Consider the following 8,757-nt stretch of genomic DNA (forward strand, 5'->3'; position numbering starts at 1 on the left):
TTGCTAGGAATGAACAACAGAAAGATAACCAGAAAATCTCTATCATTGGAAATTAAGAGATATACTTCTAAATAAGCCCTGGGTCAAATAAATAAAATATAAAATTGGGAAATATTTTGAACTATTTTTATTCAAAATATTTTTAATAAAAGGTTAGAATATTTTGAAAATATTTTGAATGATATTAAGCAATACTACACATTAAAACTTGTGGGATGCACTTGGAGCAGCATGTAGAGGGAGGTTATACTCAAATGCTTATGGTAGAAAAGAACTAAGGCTGTATATTAAGTAGCTACGCATCCATCTAAAGAAGTTAGGAAAAGAACATAGAAATAACGTCAAATAGGACATCAAAAGAATGAAGAAAAGAATAACTTAAAACAAAAATTAATGAAATAAAACCAAAATAGAATAGAGAGGATCTACAAATGCAGAAGTTGTTTTGCTGAAAATACTAATAGACCTGGCATACCTTTGGTGAGACTGATGAAAATAATGCAGTCACAAATAACTAACATCAAAATTGGAAAGAGAATCACTACAGGTGCTATAAAAATTTAAAAAATGACAGTATTTTGAGCAGTTTTGTGCCAATATTATTGAAACTTTAGATAAAATGGAAAATTCATTTAAACATAAGTTAACATTATTATGTCACCTGAGTACTATACATGCATAATCCTGTAACCATTAAATTAATTGAACCAGTACGCTAAAATTTTTTCATATAGGAAAGTTCAGGCCTGAATAGCTTTGATAGCTGGTTCTACTAGACACTTAAAAAATAATAATTCAAGTCTACACAAACTCTTCCAGAGGTTAGAAAAGTGGGGATCAGTCCCCAATTTATTTTATGAGGCCACAGATCTAAAAAGATAGAACATAGCCTGCATCCAAAAAAAAAAAAATTCCTCCATGAACCCCTCCCTAATCACAAATCCCTGCTCCTGAGATTACCTTTATTTCAAATTTTATAATAATTTTCTTCATTTTCTTTATAACTTTATCATACATGTATTCATTCCCAAATAATATGGTAATATGGTCTGATTTTGAATTTTATGTACATGGAATTGTACATGTCTGTATTTGTGTCTTGCTTCTTTCATTCAATATTGTTTCTGAGATTATCCATACTATTTGTTAACATTTTGGTTAGGATTTTTGCATCTGCATTTCAGTGTGAGTTTGGAGTATAAATTTCCATCCTCAGACTGTCTTGTGGTCTGGATTTTGTTACTTGAGTATATATGTATATATATATATTTTAAAATACTCTCCAAACATTCCATAAATTTTGGGGACTTTTGTATTGTTATATAGCATAATGTTTTTTAAAAAATAAGCAACAATAGATATTATAAAACATCCTTTGGTTTAGGGAAACTGCTAAATCTATTAGTAATCCCTTCAGCTCTGTTGAAAGAAATAATTTATTTTAAAAAGCTGGCTTGTTGTTTCTTTGTTTTTGCTGTATTTTGGGGTTTAGGAGAATACACACACATACGCACACATGAACATACACATACACACACATATTGGACTTACGTTTTAAATATACTAGAGGAGTAGTCTATGAGAAAACCCATGAACACAGCAAAGGAAATGGTAAGGAACTTAAATAACTCAATAACAACAACAACAACAAAAACTCAATTTCTAGATGGACAAAGGACCTGAATAGACATTTCTTAAAGGAAAACATAAAAAGGCCAATAGGTATATGAAAAAATGCTTAACATCACTAATCTTTAGGGAAAAGCAAATCAAAACCACAATGAGATATCCCTTCACACCTATTAGAATGACTGTCATAAAAAAAGACAAAAGACAATAAGTATTGGTAACTATGTGGAGAAAAAGAAACCTTTGTACACTGTTGGGAATGTAAATTGGTACAGCCATCATGGAAAATAATGTGAAGGTGCCTCAAAAATTTAAAAATAGAGTTACTATATGATCTGGCAATCCCACTACTGGATATATACCCAGAGGAAATGAAAGCAGTATGTTGAAAAGGTATTTGCACTCCTGTGTTCATTGCAGCATTATTCACAATAGCCAAGAGGTGGGAACAACCCAAATGTCCATCAATAGATAAATGGATAAAGAAAATGTGCTTTTTATACATGACGGAACACTATTCAGCCTTAATAAAAGAAAGAAATCCTGTCATTTACTACAGCATGGAAGAACCTGGAGGACATTACATTAAATGAAATAATCCAGGCACAGAAAGACAAATACCACATGATCTCACTTATATGTGGAATCTAAAAAGGTTGAACCCCTAGAAGTAGAGAGTAGAATGGTGGTTACCAGGGGCAGGGGGATTAGGAATTGGTTCAAAGGACACAAAATTTCAGTGAAACAGGAGGAATAAGTTCAGGAGATCTATAGTAAAACATACTGACTATAGTTGATAACAATGTATTGTATGCTTGAAAATTGCTAAGACAGTATCTACTTAGCAATTAAGTATCTGCTTAGTATCTACTTAAGTGTTCTCACCACAAAAAAGTATGTGAGGTAATGCATATGTTAATTAGCTTGGTTTAGCCATTCCACAATGTGTACATATTTCAAAACATCATGTATACCACAAATATGTACAATATTTACTTGTCAATTTAAAAAATAAGAGGTAAAAACCTGTGAAACATGTTTTATAAATGGAATAGTATTTTTTCAACACTTAATTAACTTTCTATTTTGTTATACTGTGTTGTCTTCAAGGGAGCATTATTAGTATAATTCTTAATAGAATGATTTTTATCTGATTTCACTGAATAAAGTTATTCTATTTAATTTAATTCATTAATTAATGCTTTTGGGAAGTGACTAATTTTGTTTAGATCTATTATCTTGCATGTTTGCTGTTAAGCAAGAGTTTCTTACTGCAAACCAAAAGTGTACACCAGAAGGAGTAAACAGCTTTAGCTGAAACACTTCCTTATTCTTTTCAAGAACACACCAAAGAGACCTTTCCAGAAGCCATATTTTGTACCTCAGTTTTCAGATACAAATCAGTAGTGTTTAGGAACTTTGTCATGACTCTTGCCACAGCACCCATATAATAATCAGGATAGTGTACTGATTCTCAATTTGTGGTCAAGTGATCCCTTGTTCTCCCCCAGACCCTTTCAGGGAGTCTGTGAGATTAAACTATTTTCCTACTAAGTTGTTAATTGCCTTTCCCCCTCTTCATTTTAGCAGCTGTTAATGAAAGTTGTATATAAGATTACTTTATTCCTGCATCTTCTCAATTATTCCTTCCTTGTATTTGCCCCTTTCTTTTCCTACATGGTGAGATTTGACTTTCTGTTCAAAGATCTTTTTGTAGTCTTTGTCCAGTTTAAGGCTGGTGACAACCACCTGGCTGGGGGGAATGCCCACATGGACAATTGTACCATTAGCCTTTTCCTGCTGCACCCATTCGATGTTGATGACCTATTTCTTCCTGTAAACCCAGACTGCTTTGCCAATTTGCTGATGTTTCTAGTGTCCCTGAACAACCTGAACTTCATCATCCTTTCGGATGGGCACAGATGGAACATTGTACTTCTGTCTCAGCTCTTTTTGGAAAGAGGGGAAGACATAATCTTTCTGCAAATATGGGAAGGTGCATTGAAATGCCTTTTGTGATTCTTGCTTTGGTCAAAAGTCACAAAGGGATTGAACTTCATTTTGGCCACTGCCACTTAGGCAAAAGCCACAAAAGTCTAATTGCCTTTTTAATTTTCATTCTTTCATGAGTTTCCCAAAGGCTACATGATGTATGCTGCCACAACAGATTCAGTGCAGAAGCAGATATAGAAATCCAGCTGTCGTTTATTAATCCTAACATATATATTAGGGCTGAATATATATAATATATATAATAAAATATTATATATATATTCTAGATATTAAAGAGTTATAAAAATGTAAAATAAAGCCACTCTCCTTACTAAAATTTTTGATTGGAAAAATTTGTATATGCTAAATATATAATGTATTTTAACATGTAATAGGTTTATTGTTATTTTAAATGGATTAGTCAATATTTTAAAATATCTCTGTTTCAATTTCTAATGATGTAAACATTGATAGACATAACCCCACAACAAAAGCTCTTTGAAGTCTTAAATAGTTTTTAAGGGTATAAAGGGGTCCTGAGATGGAAAGTTTGAGAACTACTGGTACAGAATAAAATGGATTTCTTAGTGTGTAGTGTATATTAAATATTAATATTGGTAGGGAATTGAGGCACAAAAATGAAAACATTTGGTCATTATACCACTCGGATCTAGAATCGAACTTGACTCCTTTTGAAACTTGAACTATAACTTCTTCCAGTTGCCTGCATTCTCTAAAACGACTCCCAATTTCTTCCCAATATCCCTAAAAGTATTCCTCTATATGGCTTGTATCAGTAGCTGCTATAATTACTCATTTCTTGTTGTTAAGGACTTAAAGGTCTCAGTTCAACTGAAAACATATTACCTGAGAGGTAATACATCGTTTCAGAGTTTCCCAACCAGTATGCTAGAATACACTGGCAAGCAGCAAGATATTGATCCCCTCAACCTACCAAGCAGCCAGAACCTCCGGAACAGTCACTGTTGTCATCAGCAGCCTCATGTAGGACTCCTTATAGTCACACCGTGGTAGAGTCTCATGATATGTATTGAAATCACCAAGGGTGGCAAGTATGATGAGTGACATCTGTCACTAGTTGCTTTTCCTCAATGTGCTGAGCACTGCCAAAGATTTGCTCTACCACCTGGATATCTACTTTAGCAGGAAATTGCAGGATGTGCCACTGGACCAGGAACCTATGTACCTACAGAAAAAGCTTATATTCCAGGTGCCCATAGTGTGGCTAGTAAAGGGTTGGAGTGGGTATAGCTTCAGATGGAAGCTCCAGATCTCTGTCTTTGCTTCTGTGAGATTTTTCTGAGTGATTGATTTGGCTTTTGGTGTTCAAGTGAGGTGCAAGATGATTGCTCTAACAATGTATGGTTTGTAAATTAGAGCTTCATGATTATTTTTACTTACCTGATTTTAAAAATTTACCAAATACAAGAATGATTTCCATTATCATGAAAAAGTTTTAACATGGAATTTTTCAAGAAAACTAGAAAGAACTGTCAGCTTCTTCAAACATAATTTCAACTGCTATTACTTTGAGTGACTATAAAAAAGATTTAAAATTTTCCCACAAAATTCTGTGTGCAGTTAAATAGCATTTACTATTTGCTAGACACTGTCACAAACACTTTACCTATTATTCCTTTAATCATAAGCTTATCCAGGAAGTGTGTGTAGGCATTACACACACAAAACCCACTATTAAAGTATTATGTCCAGAAAAGCAAGCTCAGTTTTATCATTAAAATTTTGACAATACTTTATTTTGAAACATTATGGAAATTCAATATTTAATATCTTTCCTAGTAGTTGTTGTATTTTGTTTTTCTTATCATAATTATTTAATGAAAGTTTGTCATTTTTTTCACTAACTAATGCACCTAATCCTCTCCAATCTACTTTAGTGTGACACAAACATCATTTTCTACATGTGAGGGAAAAAAGTTGGGGAGAAATACATTATATGGAGCCAGATAAAATAAGGGAAGAGAATGAAGGCAAGACTCCTCACTACCCTTCATCATTCTGCATTTTCAAGGTATATTAAAAAATAAAAAATTTTATAAAATACTATGTCTATATAAAAATGACTATACATATTTATTTCCTTGTGTGTTTCTGCTTTAATTTTCTCTTTCTTTTTGGTCCATGCCCTTATGCTCTCAGTCTTCATTGGACAAATGACTTGATCAGTTCCATAGCCACAAAAAGTCACAAGTGGTTGGCTTCATAAAATACTTCTGTGACCTTTGTTCTGATGATTTCTTACTGTTCCCAAAAGAAAACTCACTAGGAGCCATCCTTCAGCTTCAATGCCTGCTCTAATTTCACAGTGCAATATATCCTTGCACTTATAACCCCCTCACAGCTCATGTAACTCTACCAGGCATTCTTCTTCATGCCTTAGTGCTCTAGGCATGAAGGCTACCCTACAGTTTTCTCTGATGGTTTCTGGAGTTTTAGAATGCTTATTTTAGCACAAAATCTCTTTCCAGATGACAAATCAAGTATTTTGAGAGCTGAATTGCTCTAGTAATTGCAGCTGAATAGAATTTCTCTTAGTAGGAGCTATTGGGGGATATTCCACATGTGTTCTTTGATAAGACAAATTAGCAACAACATTTTCAGTCCTTGACTACTGTGTTTATAATTGTGATTCATATTATTCAGGAGTGTAGATAAAACATTATGTCTTATAAGAAATGAGTTAGAACTTAGGTCTCTGACGAAACACCTTTAGTTGACTTGTGACATGAACCTGGTTGTGCAAGTGAGCATTTTCCCCCTTCTCTTGGAAACCATACAAAAGCAGTAAGGAAAATGATAATTTTAAAAAGCTTACAAACAACATAGTAAGCAATTTTTAAGTACATCTGTGAGCTACCAAGAGTAGCTGAGACCTAAACAAAGTTTCATGGTAGGAAGTGAAAAAAAGTGGCAAAAGTGTTCAATAAAGCAGATCTCAAAAACAGCCAAAAAAAATGCTTTTTCTAAAGAGAAAAAGTTATGTTGCTTATTTTCAAGAGTGTAAGAGATTAAGTAAACAAAGATGCCAGCAGAAACACTTCTGAACCTAGTTAGGGGCTAAATAAACCATCATGAGCAATGACATGCTGTATTTGTAGGAAGCAGAAGAGAGAATCTTGAGTTATAGAGCTTGAAAGATTATCTTGGCCTCTACCTCCTAACCAAGAACTTCTTGCAAATAGCTAGTCCAGGAAATTCAACTCATTCAATAATGGGTAATAAAAGATACTGGCTTAGCCTCCTTACAAAGATACTATAAGATGAACATGTGGAAGACAGCAGCAAAATTTGTCTATAGGCTACCAAAAGGTGGCCATAAAGAAGACAAAAATTGTGAGAAACACTTTAAAATTTTTTTTGTAAAACAATAATTTCTTTGAAGGAGAAATACAAAAAATAAATGGATTAAGGAAGAAAAGAATATAGGAAAGATATAACAAGACAAAAGGAGGAGGAGATGAAACCTGACATAGCAGATCTTAGGGAAGATGCTAAAAACAAAAGAAAAATCATCAGAGAAATGAAGATAAATTGAAAGAAGCACAAGTAACAATAGACAATGAAGAAAATACAATAAGTGACAACAAAGATTACCACTAGAACAAAATGGAACTCTCCTGAATATCTGAAGAATTATACACACATACGCACGTGTGCACACACACACACAGCAAAAAAACAATAAAATGACATTTTAGTGGTTTAGGATATAAAGAATATGAAAGATTTTCATGTTTATACTAACAAGAATATCTGGGACAAAGTAAAAATTATACTTTTCTATGGAATTAACAATGAGTCTTAGATGTAAGGAAGGCTTGATGGACTGAGTACTCAGGTAAAATGAATTTCCTTTTTTTTTTCCATAGACGGTCCCACTCTCTTGCCCAGGCTGGAGTGCGGTTGCACAGTCACAGCTCAGTGCAGCTTCAAACTCCTGGCCTCAAGTGATCCTCCCACCTCAGCCTCCTGAGTAGCTGAGACTACAGGCACATGCCACTGCTCTGGTTTGAAATGGATTCTCTGTAGTCAAGAAGAGAGCCATAGTAACTCACATTCTAAAGGTAGGTGAACTCAACCTAACAAAATCGGTGGCCCAGGCTCAGCTTGACTCAAACCCCAGGAGTCAGAATAAAGAGCCTTTCCTCCAATAGCCAAATAAGAAAAGGGCTTGTTTCGTTTGAGAAATAAATAAAACAACACTGGTATTTTACCCATACCATTGGGAATGAAATTTTTAAAAATAAGGCATTCAATGAAGCAAGAAAGTGTGATCCATAATGAAGAGGAAACTTAATGGTGAAATACTGAATAGCTTCTCCTAAAGACCAGAAACAAGGTAATAATGTCTGCTCTCATCACTTCTGTGGTACTAGAGGTCCTCACCAGTGAGATAAAGCAAGGAAAAGAAATTACATGTAAATAATGTTGGAAAGGAAGAAATTACATTTTTATTTTTGGAAGACAACATGATGGAGTACATAGAAAATACAAATGATTCTACAAACAAAACAAATAGCTAGAACTAATAAATGATTTTAGGCAGTTCACAGACTACAAGGTCAGTGTACAAAAGTTTACTTTATTTCTACATGAGAGCAATGAGTAAACAATGAGAAATTAAAAACAATATTATTTACAAGAGCACAAAAACATGAAATATTTAAGAATATATTTAACAAGTAATTACATGTTCTTACACTGTTAACAAAACATTTCTGATAGAAAATCAAAAAGACCTAAAAAAAATGGGAGATACATCATGTTCATTGACTGGAGGACTCAATGTGTTAAGATGTCAGTTTGCCCCAAACTGGTATATAGATTCAGTTAAATACCAACCCAAACAGAGCTAGGTGTTTGTGTGAAAAATGGTACAAATGATTTGGGAAACTGTCAGTTTTTCGTAAATTTAACATGCACTTACTGTATGACTCAGTAATTCCATTCCTAGGTATTTACCAAAGGTTAATGAAAACACATGTCCATACATACACACACACACACACACACACACACACACACAAAAAAAAAAAAAAAGCAAACAAAAAACCTTGTACAAAATATATTCAGAGTAACGTTATAATAGTCAAT

The 8,757-nt window shown here is 33.6% G+C and overlaps 1 protein-coding gene and 1 pseudogene across 1 annotated transcript in view; one reads left to right on the plus strand and one right to left on the minus strand.

Annotated features, from left to right (window-relative positions):
* The window catches only part of PUS7L (pseudouridine synthase 7 like), a 38,884-nt gene extending 31,316 nt beyond the window's left edge, over window positions 1-7,568 (plus strand). Inside the window, exons 11-12 of the transcript XR_006735815.1 lie at window positions 5,541-5,674; window positions 7,533-7,568. The gene's annotated coding sequence lies outside the window, so the exon portion shown is untranslated. The remainder of the gene's footprint in view (window positions 1-5,540; window positions 5,675-7,532) is intronic.
* On the minus strand, window positions 3,250-3,689 carry LOC123639840 (annotated as a pseudogene).
* Window positions 7,569-8,757: the final 1,189 nt, after the last annotated feature.

This window comes from Lemur catta, chromosome 6 (assembly GCF_020740605.2).
Source record: "Lemur catta isolate mLemCat1 chromosome 6, mLemCat1.pri, whole genome shotgun sequence".
NCBI classification, from domain to species: domain Eukaryota; kingdom Metazoa; phylum Chordata; class Mammalia; order Primates; family Lemuridae; genus Lemur; species Lemur catta.